Raw genomic sequence first — 16,777 nt, forward strand, 5'->3', positions numbered from 1 at the left:
GATGGCGAGCTGGTACCCGAACTGGGCCCCACCTGCTGGTAGGCACGGGAAATACAGGGGGCCGGTCTTGGCCCACAGGTCCCGCGCAGTGCTGCGGTCCCAGAGCAGGTGGTGTACGGTCTCCGGGGAATTGCAGCCGGACCGAGGGCAGATGGGGTTTTTGGCCATGCCTCTGGAGTGCATAACCGCCCTGACCGGGAGGATCTCATGAGCCACCATCCACGATAAGTCCTTGTGCCTGTTCTGGAGAGCAGGGTGAGCCGCATTCCGCCAAACTTGTTTGGCCTCACTTAGTGTGAGGCCCGGAACTGGACTCACCGGTTCCCGGTCCTGCACAACAGAAATGAGAGACTTGTGTTTCGTGTTTATTTCTTTAAAAACTTTTTTATAAAACTGTACTCTTTAGGCAAGTTAAAAGACACTGGGGTTTTCAAATCTACTGGTAAAATTTTTAAAGTTCTTAGGTAAGACCCCATCCAAAATCGCACCATTGCAGCCGTCTTGTTTTCTTTGGATGGGGTCATGGCATAACTGATGTGCAGGGCGGTGAAGCGGCTGCCTAAAAACAGGTGGGGGTCTGGGAGGCGTTTTCCTCCGTTCTCTGGCCTTTTCTTGACTGTCTCCCTCTTCAGGCGCTCCCACTTGGACCCCCACAGGAAGTAAAACACCGCCCTCTCCAGTTTCACCAGGAACCGCCGAGGGGGGCTAAAAACAGAACAGACAAGTAAAATCAGAGGTAAAATCACAGATTTAAAAATTAAACTTTTACCTTCAATCGTCAGCTGTCTTAGTCCCCAAAAACCTAGTCTTTTCCTAACTTTCCCTAGCAAGTCAGTCCAGTTTTCCCGTCCTCCACCCTCTTTATCAAATTTAACACCTAAAATTTTAAAATCGTTGTCTTTAAAAACCAAATCAAGTCCTCCTGTGTCCACGTCCCCCCACGGCCCGAAGAGCTGGGCCTCAGACTTGTTTCTATTGAGTTTGGCGCCCGAGGCCCGACCGTACCAGTCAGTCAAGTCCAGTGCTCTTCGTATAGATAAAATGTCCGTGGTTAAAAGAGTAACATCGTCCATGTATAAGGCACAAGTCGCTGTCAGTCCACCCGTCCCAGGAACGTCCAGTCCTTTGATCCATTTATCCTTTCTCAAGATCTGTGCCAGTGGCTCGATACAAGCCACATACAGGAGAGGAGATAAAGGACATCCCTGACGGACACCACTGTGTATTTTCACAGTTTTGGAAAGATGCCCGTTTACAAGGAATTTGCTGACTAGTCCCTTGTACAGCAGTCCCACCCAGGCTACAAACCTCTTTGGAAAACCCATTTTTTGCAGTACCTGAAAAAGGTACTGGTGCGAGACTCGGTCAAATGCTTTTTCAAAGTCTAAATTTAGGACTACTAGCCGAATATTTCTGTCTCTCGCATAACAGATGGCGTCTCTGATCAGCACTAGGCTGTCTGTTATCTTTCTTCCAGGCACAGAACAAGCTTGATCCGGGTGAATCACGTCCTCTAAAGCCGTTGACATGCGTGTTGCTAAAATTTTGCTAAAAAGTTTATAATCAAAATGTAAAAGTGTTATGGGTCTCCAGTTTTTTAAGTCAGTCCGGTCACCTTTTTTGTGAAGTAAAGAAACTATCCCTATTCTAAAACTGTCTGGAAGTCTGTCGAGGGTCTCAAACTCTTTAAAAACTGTCTAAAGCTCTTGTCCTAAAATGTCCCAAAATGTTAGATAAAACTCTAGGGGAAGTCCATCCACTCCTGGGGACTTCCCCTTCTTAAAACCTCCAAGAGCTTTTTGGATTTCTAAGATGTTAAAATCTTGGGTTAAAATCTCATTTTGACAGTCAACCCTTTCCTCAATAAAATTTAAAACTTCTTTTGCAGTGTCAAAGTGTACCTTTTTAAAACTATATAATGCCCCATAAAATTGTTCCACATCCTCTAAAATCTCTTTTGTTGTGTTAACCTCCCTATCCCCTGTTTTAACCCTGGTTAACCCCCCACCCCTTGTTATTATTTTCTTAAAAAAATATCTGGTACACTTTTCGCCTTCTTCTATTTCTCTCTCTTTACTTCTTAAAAGGACCCCTTTACTTTCTATATTGGCTGAAACTGACATTTCTTTTTTTACTTCCTGAATTTCGTCGTTAAAATCAAAACCATTATTTAAAAGATTAAAATACCTTTGTAGTCTTTTCTGCAACCCCAACATGCGTTTCTTTTCCCTACTCTTCTTTTCTTTCCCTATCTTTCTAAAAAACTGTCTTGTCCGGTCCTTTACCATCTCCCAGCACTGTGCACGTGTATCGTAAAAGTCTTGGAGGGTCTGCCATTGGCTGAACTGTTCCCTATATTCTAAAACTATATCCTTGTCTTCCAACAGGGAACAGTTCAGCTTCCACAGCCCTCCCCCTACCGTCACACCCATGGGCAGTGAAAGGGTGCAAGACAGCATCATGTGATCAGAGAAAAAGAGGGGGGTTAATGTAGCATCGGTCGGCGGGCAGTCCCTTGCAAAAACGTAGTCGATTCGAGAGGCTTTGGTACCATCACCACTGAACCAGGTGAAGCCCTCCTCTCTTTGATGCAAAATTTTAAAACAGTCGACTAAATTAAAATCTCTGACTAAACCCTGCAATAAAACCGACGTTTTGTCCACTCTAAAATCCTCCCCTACCCTTTTCCTGTCTGTTTTGGATAAAACACAATTAAAATCCCCTGCTACCATTAGGGGGGCCCTACCTAGCATGTGGGGTTGCAAGTCTTCTAAAAGCTCATATCTTTCATTCTTTTCTGTTAAACCATATACATTAAGAACATTAAAATCCCTGTCTAAAAAGGTCAGATTTACTAAAAGTGCCCGGCCTTGCCTCACCACAGTGCTGCCCTTCACCAAGATGTTAGGATTATTAATTAAAACCGCAACTCCATCATTTTTGTTAAAATTTGATCCGCTCCATATGGAGGCTCCTGCGGACCATAGCTCCTCCATTTTCATGTACCTAGTTAAAAAGGGCAGAGAACACTCTTGTAATAAAAACAAATCTGACTTAAAAGATTTTAAAAGGGACAAAATACTCTGTGCTCTAATGGTGGACCTCACACTTCTTACATTGATAGAAGAGATGGTGAGGGCCATGAGCAGTAGGGTTAAAAAGGTATAAGACATTTAAAACAGAAGACAGTAAAAGGACTACAAAGATATGATTAAAATCATGTTATATCTTGTTGCATTTGCCTTTCCTTTTCCTCAGACGAGCTGGGATCAGGAGGGCAAATGCCTGTCGCTTCAGAGGCCACAGAGGAAACCTCTTGTGGCTCCTTTGGCGACGATGCTGTTAGCTTAATGTGCAAAAAGGAAACCTCATTGGGGGACTCTAGGGGCCACCTGTGCTCCAGATCTACCGAATCGAAACTATCAAGCTTATATGCTGCCCTAGATTTTTTCTCCTCCGTTACAATCAGAGGAGACCCCGCAGGTCTTTTTTGCACCTGAGCGTTAGGGAGTGAACACTCTGTCTCACTCCCGGTAGATTCCTGCACCCCATCCGAAACAGTTACTAGTGAGGAATTTGTTTTTTCCTCACTTTCCTCTCCTTCCATGACCATTTCCTGTTCCGTTGCCTCCGCCCCTGTGGCCGTCCCACTTCCTCCTTCCTGCCCAATCCCTGAGGCCGGCTGGGAATTTGAAATTCCCGCCAAAACCTCAGGGACCGCCTCCTCTTTCCTTTGTTCATTCGTTTGTTGCCCATGTGGGGCGGCCATTTTGAGCTTGTTGGCAAAACTTTTAGGGCAGTCTCTGTAGAGGTGGTTTGTTTCTCCACAAAGATTGCACCGTCTGCCATTGGTACAATCATCAAAACTGTGACCAATTTCTCTACACTTCCCACATACTAACTCTTGGCATGCTTCAGCGAGATGACCAAACCTGCAACACTTCCTGCAGAGTTTGGGCATTCCTTGATAATGTATGTAGCCTCTGTTCTCTCCGAGCACAATCATGGAAGGCAGATGTTTCAGGCCCTGGTAGCCCCCAGCGTCTTCCCATTGTTTAATGGGAATTCGCCAGGAGCATGTCCAAATGCCATCTTCATCTAACACTTTGACAGGCTGGCCTCGAACAGTGCAAAATCTACCCAACCAAACACAAATATCATCTCCAGTCACTGTTTCATTGAACATCCTTACAATCACAGTTTTAAGTGTGTTATCAGAAAGTTTCTCGACAGTGAACATGGAGTACTGGGCTTAAACTGAATCAAACCTTTGCCAAAAGTCATTAAGCAGGGAAGCGGTTTTAAAACTGACATCAAATCCTTTGTTCAAGGGCAGAGTCATCAAACAATTCAGGTCGTCAGATCTAAAAGCTAAGATCTTTTGGATCAGCTTCCTGGAAAAGTCCATACGGGACATTCCAAGGAGCTTCCCCTCAACCTGCCTGAATAAAAAACGCACGCTGTGGTGCCTCCGCACGCCGGCACAGGCAGCCGACATGGTGGAGGCACCAATAGCCTAAAAACTTAAAACAACAATAAATACAATAATAAATAACAAAATAAATAATTAAAAGACCTTACCTTAAAACTTGTTGGAGCCAGAAGCAGCAGAGTTCAATGTACCTCTCGAAGTTGTGTGACTCAAGATATAAAAAGATCTCGAGTCAGGAAACCTCCAAGAGGCGATCGCAGTCTCAACCGTCCGACAAGATACGTGATCTTAGCCAAAAGGCCGAGAAGCGATGTTGATTTGATGCAGCGGGGAAGAAGCCGGACACGGCGATGCCCATCTCGGCTTTGGTAAGTCTGGAAGACCTGAAACGCTGTGGGATGGTAGTACCCTCCCCCGTCTGCAACGTCACCGGGCCTCGCCCTGATCGGCCTGACGCTGGCTCTGCAGTGACAGAGAGTACGGCATCGCTCGTAACTCCCAAACGGTTCGTCGCAGAGCCACGTGCCTTATGTCATTGGAATCCTTGGCTCGAGCCGAACGAGATGCAGCTGCAACGAGGTCTCAGATTGGCTCGTCGCTCTGATGAAATTTTCGGGTATTTTGGATTTTGTCGAAAACCTTCTTTTGCAAACTAGCGGCAGGTATTCTGCCCAGTCCCACCCAGATCAGCACAGAATTCTTCTCTGGAGTCTGACTGTCAATAATCATCCAAAAAAGTGGAAATTTCCATTCACCTTGGCGAGGGGACCTCAAAACGTGCCAAGGTGGTGTGGCCGAAGTGGCTCAAATGGCTATAACTCCAGGAAGGAGTGAGATCCCTCCACCCAAATCGGCACACCTGTGCAGGGGCTCAGTCAGCGGTCAGGTGTAAAAGGGCGCTGCGACAGGCCACTAGGTGGCGCTGTAAGCGGAAAAATAAGAAAAATGAAATGTAAAAGCACCATCAAACAAAGATGGAAACACCTGAAACGCTGTGTGATGGTAGTACCCTCCCCCGTCTGCAACGTCACCGGGCCTCGCCCCGAGCGGCCTGACGCTGGCTCTGCAGCGACAGAGAGTACGGCATCGCTCGTAACTCCCAAACGGTTCGTCGCAGAGCCACGTGCTTTATGTCATCGGAATCCTTGGCTCGAGCCGAACGAGATGCAGGTCTCAAATTGGCTCGTCGCTCTGACGAAATTTTCGAGTATTTTGGATTTTGTTGAAAACCTTCTTTTGCAAACTAGCGGCAGGTATTTGGCCCAGTCCCACCCAAATCAGCACAGAATGCTTCTCTGGAGTCTGACTGTAAATAATCATCCAAAAAAAGTGGAAATTTCCATTCACCTTGGCGAGGGGACCTCAAAACGTGCCAAGGTGGTGTGGCCGAGGTGGCTCAAATGGCTATAACTCCAGGAAGGAGTGAGATCCCTTCACCCAAATCGGCACACCTGTGCAGGGTCTCAGTCAGCGGTCAGGTGTAAAAGGGCGCTGCGACAGGCCACTAGGTGGCGCTGTAAGCGGAAAAATAAGAAAAATGAAATGTAAAAGCACCATCAAACAAAGATGGAAACACCTGAAACGCTGTGTGATGGTAGTACCCTCCCCCGTCTGCAACGTCACCGGGCCTCGCCCCGAGCGGCCTGACGCTGGCTCTGCAGCGACAGAGAGTACGGCATCGCTCGTAACTCCCAAACGGTTCGTCGCAGAGCCACGTGCTTTATGTCATCGGAATCCTTGGCTCGAGCCGAACGAGATGCAGGTCTCAAATTGGCTCGTCGCTCTGACGAAATTTTCGAGTATTTTGGATTTTGTTGAAAACCTTCTTTTGCAAACTAGCGGCAGGTATTTGGCCCAGTCCCACCCAAATCAGCACAGAATGCTTCTCTGGAGTCTGACTGTAAATAATCATCCAAAAAAAGTGGAAATTTCCATTCACCTTGGCGAGGGGACCTCAAAACGTGCCAAGGTGGTGTGGCCGAGGTGGCTCAAATGGCTATAACTCCAGGAAGGAGTGAGATCCCTTCACCCAAATCGGCACACCTGTGCAGGGTCTCAGTCAGCGGTCAGGTGTAAAAGGGCGCTGCGACAGGCCACTAGGTGGCGCTGTAAGCGGAAAAATAAGAAAAATGAAATGTAAAAGGACCATCAAACAAAGATGGAAACACCTGAAACGCTGTGTGATGGTAGTACCCTCCCCCGTCTGCAACGTCACCGGGCCTCGCCCCGATCGGCCTGACGCTGGCTCTGCAGCGACAGAGAGTACGGCATCGCTCGTAACTCCCAAACGGTTCGTCGCAGAGCCACGTGCCTTATGTCATCGGAATTCTTGGCTCGAGCCGAAATTTTCGGGTATTTTGGATTTTGTCGAAAACCTTCTTTTGCAAACTAGCGGCAGGTATTTGGCCCAGTCCCACCCAGATCAGCACAGAATGCTTCTCTGGAGTCTGACTGTCAATAATCATCCAAAAAAAGTGGAAATTTCCATTCACCTTGGCGAGGGGACCTCAAAACGTGCCAAGGTGGTGTGGCCGAGGTGGCTCAAATGGCTATAGCTCCAGGAAGGAGTGAGATCCCTTCACCCAAATCGGCACACCTGTGCAGGGGCTCAGTCAGCGGTCAGGTGTAAAAGGGCGCTGCGACAGGCCACTAGGTGGCGCTGTAAGCGGAAAAATAAGAAAAATGAAATGTAAAAGCACCATCAAACAAAGATGGAAACACCTGAAACGCTGTGTGATGGTAGTACCCTCCCCCGTCTGCAACGTCACCGGGCCTCGCCCCGAGCGGCCTGACGCTGGCTCTGCAGCGACAGAGAGTACGGCATCGCTCGTAACTCCCAAACGGTTCGTCGCAGAGCCACGTGCTTTATGTCATCGGAATCCTTGGCTCGAGCCGAACGAGATGCAGGTCTCAAATTGGCTCGTCGCTCTGACGAAATTTTCGAGTATTTTGGATTTTGTTGAAAACCTTCTTTTGCAAACTAGCGGCAGGTATTTGGCCCAGTCCCACCCAAATCAGCACAGAATGCTTCTCTGGAGTCTGACTGTAAATAATCATCCAAAAAAAGTGGAAATTTCCATTCACCTTGGCGAGGGGACCTCAAAACGTGCCAAGGTGGTGTGGCCGAGGTGGCTCAAATGGCTATAACTCCAGGAAGGAGTGAGATCCCTTCACCCAAATCGGCACACCTGTGCAGGGTCTCAGTCAGCGGTCAGGTGTAAAAGGGCGCTGCGACAGGCCACTAGGTGGCGCTGTAAGCGGAAAAATAAGAAAAATGAAATGTAAAAGGACCATCAAACAAAGATGGAAACACCTGAAACGCTGTGTGATGGTAGTACCCTCCCCCGTCTGCAACGTCACCGGGCCTCGCCCCGATCGGCCTGACGCTGGCTCTGCAGCGACAGAGAGTACAGCATCGCTCGTAACTCCCAAACGGTTCGTCGCAGAGCCACGTGCCTTATGTCATCGGAATTCTTGGCTCGAGCCGAAATTTTCGGGTATTTTGGATTTTGTCGAAAACCTTCTTTTGCAAACTAGCGGCAGGTATTTGGCCCAGTCCCACCCAGATCAGCACAGAATGCTTCTCTGGAGTCTGACTGTCAATAATCATCCAAAAAAAGTGGAAATTTCCATTCACCTTGGCGAGGGGACCTCAAAACGTGCCAAGGTGGTGTGGCCGAGGTGGCTCAAATGGCTATAACTCCAGGAAGGAGTGAGATCCCTTCACCCAAATCGGCACACCTGTGCAGGGGCTCAGTCAGCGGTCAGGTGTAAAAGGGCGCTGCGACAGGCCACTAGGTGGCGCTGTAAGCGGAAAAATAAGAAAAATGAAATGTAAAAGGACCATCAAACAAAGATGGAAACACCTGAAACGCTGTGTGATGATAGTACCCTCCCCCGTCTGCAACGTCACCGGGCCTCGCCCCGATCGGCCTGACGCTGGCTCTGCAGCGACAGAGAGTACGGCATCGCTCGTAACTCCCAAACGGTTCATCGCAGAGCCACGTGCCTTGTGTCATCGGAATCCTTTTCTCGAGCCGAACGAGATGCAGGTCTCAGATTGGCTCGTCGCTCCGACGAAATTTTCGGGTATTTGGGATTTTGTCGAAAACCTTCTTTTGCAAACTAGCGGCAGGTATTTGGCCCAGTCCCACCCAGATCAGCACAGAATGCTTCTCTGGAGTCTGACTGTCAATAATCATCCAAAAAAAGTGGAAATTTCCATTCACCTTGGCGAGGGGACCTCAAAACGTGCCAAGGTGGTGTGGCCGAGGTGGCTCAAATGGCTATAACTCCAGGAAGGAGTGAGATCCCTTCACCCAAATCGGCACACCTGTGCAGGGGCTCAGTCAGCGGTCAGGTGTAAAAGGGTGCTGCGACAGGCCACTAGGTGGCGCTGTAAGCGGAAAAATAAGAAAAATGAAATGTAAAAGGACCATCAAACAAAGATGGAAACACCTGAAATGCTGTGTGATGGTAGTACCCTCCCCCGTCTGCAACGTCACCGGGCCTCGCCCCGATCGGCCTGACGCTGGCTCTGCAGCGACAGAGAGTACGGCATCGCTCGTAACTCCCAAACGGTTCGTCGCAGAGCCACGTGCCTTATGTCATCGGAATTCTTGGCTCGAGCCGAACGAGATGCATGTCTCAGATTGGCTCGTCGCTCTGACTAAATTTTCGGGTATTTTGGATTTTGTCGAAAACCTTCTTTTGCAAACTAGCGGCAGGTATTTGGCCCAGTCCCACCCAGATCAGCACAGAATGCTTCTCTGGAGTCTGACTGTCAATAATCATCCAAAAAAAGTGGAAATTTCCATTCACCTTGGCGAGGGGACCTCAAAACGTGCCAAGGTGGTGTGGACGAGGTGGCTCAAATGGCTATAACTCCAGGAAGGAGTGAGATCCCTTCACCCAAATCGGCACACCTGTGCAGGGGCTCAGTCAGCGGTCAGGTGTAAAAGGGCGCTGCGACAGGCCACTAGGTGGCGCTGTAAGCGGAAAAATAAGAAAAATGAAATGTAAAAGGACATCAAACAAAGATGGAAACACCTGAAACGCTGTGTGATGATAGTACCCTCCCCCGTCTGCAACATCACCGGGCCTCGCCCCGATCGGCCTGACGCTGGCTCTGCAGCGACAGAGAGTACGGCATCGCTCGTAACTCCCAAACGGTTTGTCGCAGAGCCACGTGCCTTATGTCATCGGAATTCTTGGCTCAAACCGAACGAGATGCTGGTCTCAGATTGGCTCGTCGCTCTGACTAAATTTTCGGGTATTTAGGATTTTGTCGAAAACCTTCTTTTGCAAACTAGCGGCAGGTATTTGGCCCAGTCCCACCCAGATCAGCACAGAATGCTTCTCTGGAGTCTGACTGTCAATTATCATCCAAAAAAAATGGAAATTTCCATTCACCTTGGCGAGGGGACCTCAAAACGTGCCAAGGTGGTGTGGACAAGGTGGCTCAAATGGCTATAACTCCAGGAAGGAGTGAGATCCATTCACCCAAATCGGCACACCTGTGCAGGGGCTCAGTCAGCGGTCAGGTGTAAAAGGGCGCTGCGACAGGCCACTAGGTGGCGCTGTAAGCGGAAAAATAAGAAAAATGAAATGTAAAAGGACCATCAAACAAAGATGGAAACACCTGAAACGCTGTGTGATGGTAGTACCCTCCCCCGTCTGCAACGTCACCGGGCCTCGCCCCGATCGGCCTGACGCTGGCTCTGCAGCGACAGAGAGTACGGCATCGCTCGTAACTCCCAAACGGTTCGTCGCAGAGCCACGTGCCTTATGTCATCGGAATTCTTGGCTCGAGCCGAAATTTTCGGGTATTTTGGATTTTTTTCGAAAACCTTCTTTTGCTAACTAGCGGCAGGTATTTGGCCCAGTCCCACCCAGATCAGCACAGAATGCTTCTCTGGAGTCTGACTGTCAATAATCATCCAAAAAAGTGGAAATTTCCATTCACCTTGGCGAGGGGACCTCAAAACGTGCCAAGGTGGTGTGGCCGAGGTGGCTCAAATGGCTATAACTCCAGGAAGGAGTGAGATCCCTTCACCCAAATCGGCACACCTGTGCAGGGGCTCAGTCAGCGGTCAGGTGTAAAAGGGCGCTGCGACAGGCCACTAGGTGGCGCTGTAAGCGGAAAAATAAGAAAAATGAAATGTAAAAGGACCATCAAACAAAGATGGAAACACCTGAAACGCTGTGTGATGGTAGTACCCTCCCCCGTCTGCAACGTCACCGGGCCTCGCCCCGATCGGCCTGACGCTGGCTCTGCAGCGACAGAGAGTACGGCATCGCTCGTAACTCCCAAACGGTTCGTCGCAGAGCCACGTGCCTTATGTCATCGGAATTCTTAGCTCGAGCCGAAATTTTCGGGTATTTTGGATTTTGTCGAAAACCTTCTTTTGCAAACTAGCGGCAGGTATTTGGCCCAGTCCCACCCAGATCAGCACAGAATGCTTCTCTGGAGTCTGAATGTCAATAATCATCCAAAAAAAGTGGAAATTTCCATTCACCTTGGCGAGGGGACCTCAAAACGTGCCAAGGTGGTGTGGCCGAGGTGACTCAAATGGCTATAACTCCAGGAAGGAGTGAGATCCCTTCACCCAAATCGGCACACCTGTGCAGGGGCTCAGTCAGCGGTCAGGTGTAAAAGGGCGCTGCGACAGGCCACTAGGTGGCGCTGTAAGCGGAAAAATAAGAAAAATGAAATGTAAAAGGACCATCAAACAAAGATGGAAACACCTGAAACGCTGTGTGATGGTAGTACCCTCCCCCGTCTGCAACGTCACCGGGCCTCGCCCCGATCGGCCTGACGCTGGCTCTGCAGCGACAGAGAGTACAGCATCGCTCGTAACTCCCAAACGGTTCGTCGCAGAGCCACGTGCCTTATGTCATCGGAATTCTTGGCTCGAGCCGAACGAGATGCAGGTCTCAGATTGGCTCGTCGCTCTGCCTAAATTTTCGGGTATTTTGGATTTTGTCGAAAACCTTCTTTTGCAAACTAGCGGCAGGTATTTGGCCCAGTCCCAGCCAGATCAGCACAGAATGCTTCTCTGGAGTCTGACTGTCAATAATCATCCAAAAAAAGTGGAAATTTCCATTCACCTTGGCGAGGGGACCTCAAAACGTGCCAAGGTGGTGTGGACGAGGTGGCTCAAATGGCTATAACTCCAGAAAGGAGTGAGATCCCTTCACCCAAATCGGCACACCTGTGCAGGGGCTCAGTCAGCGGTCAGGTGTAAAAGGGCGCTGCGACAGGCCACTAGGTGGCGCTGTAAGCGGAAAAATAAGAAAAATGAAATGTAAAAGGACCATCAAACAAAGATGGAAACACCTGAAACGCTGTGTGATGGTAGTACCCTCCCCCGTCTGCAACGTCACCAGGCCTCGCCCCGATCGGCCTGACGCTGGCTCTGCAGCGACAGAGAGTACGGCATCGCTCGTAACTATCAAAGGGTTCGTCGCAGAGCCACGTGCCTTATGTCATCGGAATTCTTGGCTCGAGCCGAAATTTTCGGGTATTTTGGATTTTGTCGAAAACCTTCTTTTGCAAACTAGCGGCAGGTATTTGGCCCAGTCCCACCCAGATCAGCACAGAATGCTTCTCTGGAGACTGACTGTCAATAATCATCCAAAAATAGTGGAAATTTCCATTCACCTTGGCGAGGGGACCTCAAAAGGTGCCAAGGTGGTGTGGCCGAGGAGGCTCAAATGGCTATAGCTCCAGGAAGGAGTGAGATCCCTTCACCCAAATCGGCACACCTGTGCAGGGGCTCAGTCAGCGGTCAGGTGTAAAAGGGCGCTGCGACAGGCCACTAGGTGGCGCTGTAAGCGGAAAAATAAGAAAAATGAAATGTAAAAGGACCATCAAACAAAGATGGAAACACCTGAAACGCTGTGTGATGGTAGTACCCTCCCCCGTCTGCAACGTCACCGGGCCTCGCCCCGATCGGCCTGACACTGGCTCTGCAGCGACAGAGAGTACGGCATCGCTCGTAACTCCCAAACGGTTCGTCGCAGAGCCACGTGCCTTATGTCATCGGAATTCTTGGCTCGAGCCGAAATTTTCGGGTATTTTGGATTTTGTCGAAAACCTTCTTTTGCAAACTAGCGGCAGGTATTTGGCCCAGTCCCACCCAGATCAGCACAGAATGCTTCTCTGGAGTCTGACTGTCAATAATCATCCAAAAAAAGTGGAAATTTCCATTCACCTTGGCGAGGGGACCTCAAAACGTGCCAAGGTGGTGTGGCCGAGGTGACTCAAATGGCTATAACTCCAGGAAGGAGTGAGATCCCTTCACCCAAATCGGCACACCTGTGCAGGGGCTCAGTCAGCGGTCAGGTGTAAAAGGGCGCTGCGACAGGCCACTAGGTGGCGCTGTAAGCGGAAAAATAAGAAAAATGAAATGTAAAAGGACCATCAAACAAAGATGGAAACACCTGAAACGCTGTGTGATGGTAGTACCCTCCCCCGTCTGCAACGTCACCGGGCCTCGCCCCGATCGGCCTGACGCTGGCTCTGCAGCGACAGAGAGTACAGCATCGCTCGTAACTCCCAAACGGTTCGTCGCAGAGCCACGTGCCTTATGTCATCGGAATTCTTGGCTCGAGCCGAACGAGATGCAGGTCTCAGATTGGCTCGTCGCTCTGCCTAAATTTTCGGGTATTTTGGATTTTGTCGAAAACCTTCTTTTGCAAACTAGCGGCAGGTATTTGGCCCAGTCCCACCCAGATCAGCACAGAATGCTTCTCTGGAGTCTGACTGTCAATAATCATCCAAAAGAAGTGGAAATTTCCATTCACCTTGGCGAGGGGACCTCAAAACGTGCCAAGGTGGTGTGGACGAGGTGGCTCAAATGGCTATAACTCCAGGAAGGAGTGAGATCCCTTCACCCAAATCGGCACACCTGTGCAGGGGCTCAGTCAGCGGTCAGGTGTAAAAGGGCGCTGCGACAGGCCACTAGGTGGCGCTGTAAGCGGAAAAATAAGAAAAATGAAATGTAAAAGGACCATCAAACAAAGATGGAAACACCTGAAACGCTGTGTGATGGTAGTACCCTCCCCCATCTGCAACGTCACCGGGCCTCGCCCCGATCGGCCTGACGCTGGCTCTGCAGCGACAGAGAGTACGGCATCGCTCGTAACTCCCAAACGGTTCGTCGCAGAGCCACGTGCCTTATGTCATCGGAATTCTTGGCTCGAGCCGAAATTTTCGGGTATTTTGGATTTTGTCAAAAACCTTCTTTTGCAAACTAGCGGCAGGTATTTGGCCCAGTCCCACCCAGATCAGCACAGAATGCTTCTCTGGAGTCTGACTGTCAATAATCATCCACAAAAAGTGGAAATTTCCATTCACCTTGGCGAGGGGACCTCAAAACGTGCCAAGGTGGTGTGGCCGAGGTGGCTCAAATGGCTATAACTCCAGGAATGAGTGAGATCCCTTCACCCAAATCGGCACACATGTGCAGGGGCTCAGTCAGCGGTCAGGTGTAAAAGGGCGCTGCGACAGGCCACTAGGTGGCGCTGTAAGCGGAAAAAAACTAATATGATTTGAAAAAGCACAACCAAAAACAAACATGGAGACAGCCACAGCTAGGCTGCAGTCAATCCAATCGACTTGCAAAGTGAGGTCTGTGCAAAATTCGAACTAAACCACACACCAGGGACCGATATTTCAAGAGCGTAAGTGATTTTGTTTCATGAGCTCAAAACACATACCCAGCATGTGGCAGGACTCATCATTCTGAAACTAAAAAGTAACTGAGAAAGATCTTTCTGCTTTGTTTCACCAGTTAATTCACGGGAGAGCGCGAACGCAGTCCCCCACTATCATAAATTATGCAGTCGAGATTCCCACATTTGGGGAATTCGCAGGGGTCAGCATGGCCGGAGTGCAATGGACAAGCCTCGCCCTGGGTGAACCGCCTTCTTGATCATGGTGTCTCCCCTGCCAGGTAAGTATGAAGACCCAGGCGGCCAGCCAGAGGTACAATTTGGGTCTCTACCATCCTCACCAACGGTTAGCCCTCCGTAAACCCCAACAAAGGAAGGATGGGCGACTTCCATTACTGGCCTGGAAACTGCTTCCCAACGCTGGTTTTAGATGACTCCCTTTAACCAAACACACCAAATTCGATACATCACCTCGTCAGTGAAAGACTCCGAGACCTCAGGTGGGAGCATCGTTAGTGGAAAAGTCCAACACCTCAGGGGGGTGCCTCAGAAGAGAGTCCGCAATAAACCACAGGACCTGCAAAGGCAGACCTCATTACTTGCTCTGCTATTCGTCACAATAAATGGCATTCCCGAAAAAGGGAAAGCACACCGTTCCTGGAGACACTGCAATACCAGGCCGATGCGTGGAGTGGACAGAGCAAGCCCCGGCTCCAGCTCCGTGATCTAAAAATCCATTTATTATGTAGTCCCCGGATGGGGGACGTATCAGATATTAAACTGATAAGAACAGATTTTTTATTTCGAAAATGTTTTATTGTCACAATAATCTCTGGTTACATGCAAACATTTTTTTTGTTAAAAAACATAGTACATTGGTTGCTTTGGAGACTTTTTTTTTTTTTCCAAAACAACTGTTAAATAAGTTGATACAAAAATAAAAACATTTTGTGTGGAGTGTTTGTTTGTGTTGTGTATCTGTAGTGTTAAAAAAACAGTGTTATTAAAATCGAAAGACAGGTTTAAAACGTTTCTCTTCTGTTGTACAAAAACGGGTATGTCCTTTAAAAAAAATAAGAGGTTAAACCATTTACTCTGTTCCTCAAAAACAGTCCCAGAGACTTGACCCTTCTGGCTCAGAGCAGATCCTCTTAATCCGTGGCGCCGCTGCCCCACTTCAGGTGTTTGGGGGCATCTACGGGCAGCCAGGGCTCGTGGCTATGGGGACCTTTCCCGTGAAGCTCTGACCCTCCACATCCGAATGGCGACATGCGGTGTACTCCTGCAGCCTTGATTTAGCCAGCTGGATAGTGGCGTGGAGGGACCCCTGCATGCGCTTCCCTACCAGTAGGTTTCTGGAGGTCCATATGGCGTCTTTGATGCAGATGATGGTGAGCCATAGCTTAGGGGGTGTTTTTGCTGGCATTTCTTCTTGGCTCACCCCTCCTCTTCCCATTGGGTAGTCTAGGCAGGGGAGCCCCCCTACTGCCCCCTACTGGCAGGCACGGGAATTGCTGGGGGCCAGCTGTTGCCCACAGGTCCCTCACAGCGCTGCACTCCCAGAAGGCGTGCTTCACGGTCTCGGGTGCGCCACATCCGGGCCGTGGGCAGATGGGGTTCTTTGACATGCCTCGGGAGTGCATCACGGCCCTGACCGGGAGGATCTCATGGGCAGCCATCCAAGCCAAGTCTCGGTGTCGGTTGTGAAGAGCTGAGTGGGATACATTCCGCCAAACTTTTTGGGCTTCACCTAGAGTGAGCCCGCGCACTGGACACACTTGTTCCCATTCCTGCACAAGAGAGAGTATGGAGCGATGATTAGTTAAAACGGTCACACTTTCTTTTTCCAAATTGAATTTCTTTAAAAACTTCTTTATGTGGGTGTATGCTGGGGGTTGGTCAAAGGCAACCGGTGTTGTCAAGTCAATCTGTAAAATGTTTTGAGTTCTTAAGTAGGACCCCATCCAAAACCGGGTCATGGCTGCTGTTTTGTCTTGTTTGGATGGGGTTCGGGCATGTTTTATATGTAGTGCAGTATAAAAAGCTCCTAAAAACAAGTAGGGGTCTGGCACTCCTTTTCCTCCATTTTGGGGTGCTTTCTTCATGGTTGCTCTTTTAAGTCTCTCCCACTTGGACCCCCACAAAAAATAAAACATTGCACGTTCCAGGGATGCAAGAAAGAGTCTGGGTGGAAATAAAACAGAACACAACAATAAAACCAGGGGTAAAATCACAGCTTTTATTATTAAAACCTTTCCTTCAAATGTCAAATGTCTCAGTCCCCAGAAACCTATTTTTTTCCGCACTTTAACCAACACGTCATGCCAGTTTCCACTCCCTCACCCTTCTCTGTCAAATGTAATGCCCAATATGTTTAACTCTGTCTTTTTAAAAGTAGTGTCCAGTCCAGTAAGCTCGCTAGGTTTCCAGGGACCGTAAAACTGTGCCTGTGTTTTATCTCGGTTCAGTCTGGCTCCCGATGCTTTCCCAAACCAGTCTGTCAGGTCCATTGTCCTCTGTGTTGATAAAACGTCAGAACATAAAAGGTTGACATCATCCATATATAAAACGGTCTTTGCAGTCAGTCCTCCTGTCCCGGGTATAGTCAGTCCATTGATCCATTTATCCCTTCTCAATACCTGCGCTAAGGGTTCGATACAAGCCACA

The 16,777-nt window shown here is 49.1% G+C and overlaps 1 long non-coding RNA gene, 1 other non-coding gene and 1 pseudogene across 2 annotated transcripts; all 3 read right to left on the reverse strand.

The window, feature by feature from the left end:
• Positions 1 to 633: 633 nt before the first annotated feature.
• On the reverse strand, positions 634 to 4,729 carry LOC132117634 (uncharacterized). The gene is made up of 3 exons (XR_009425787.1): positions 4,582 to 4,729; positions 2,880 to 3,006; positions 634 to 705 (listed from the first exon to the last, which is right to left on the reverse strand). It is a non-coding gene; the product is annotated as an uncharacterized LOC132117634 (long non-coding RNA).
• Positions 4,730 to 14,235: 9,506 nt separating this feature from the next.
• On the reverse strand, positions 14,236 to 14,399 carry LOC132118733 (U1 spliceosomal RNA). The gene has a single exon (XR_009425961.1). It is a non-coding gene; the product is annotated as a U1 spliceosomal RNA (small nuclear RNA).
• A 352-nt stretch (positions 14,400 to 14,751) lies between these two features.
• Positions 14,752 to 14,925, reverse strand: LOC132118848 (U2 spliceosomal RNA; annotated as a pseudogene).
• Between the last annotated feature and the right edge of the window lie 1,852 nt (positions 14,926 to 16,777).

The sequence above is a fragment of the Carassius carassius genome, chromosome 37, assembly GCF_963082965.1.
Source record: "Carassius carassius chromosome 37, fCarCar2.1, whole genome shotgun sequence".
In the NCBI taxonomy this organism is placed as follows: Eukaryota; Metazoa; Chordata; class Actinopteri; order Cypriniformes; family Cyprinidae; genus Carassius; species Carassius carassius.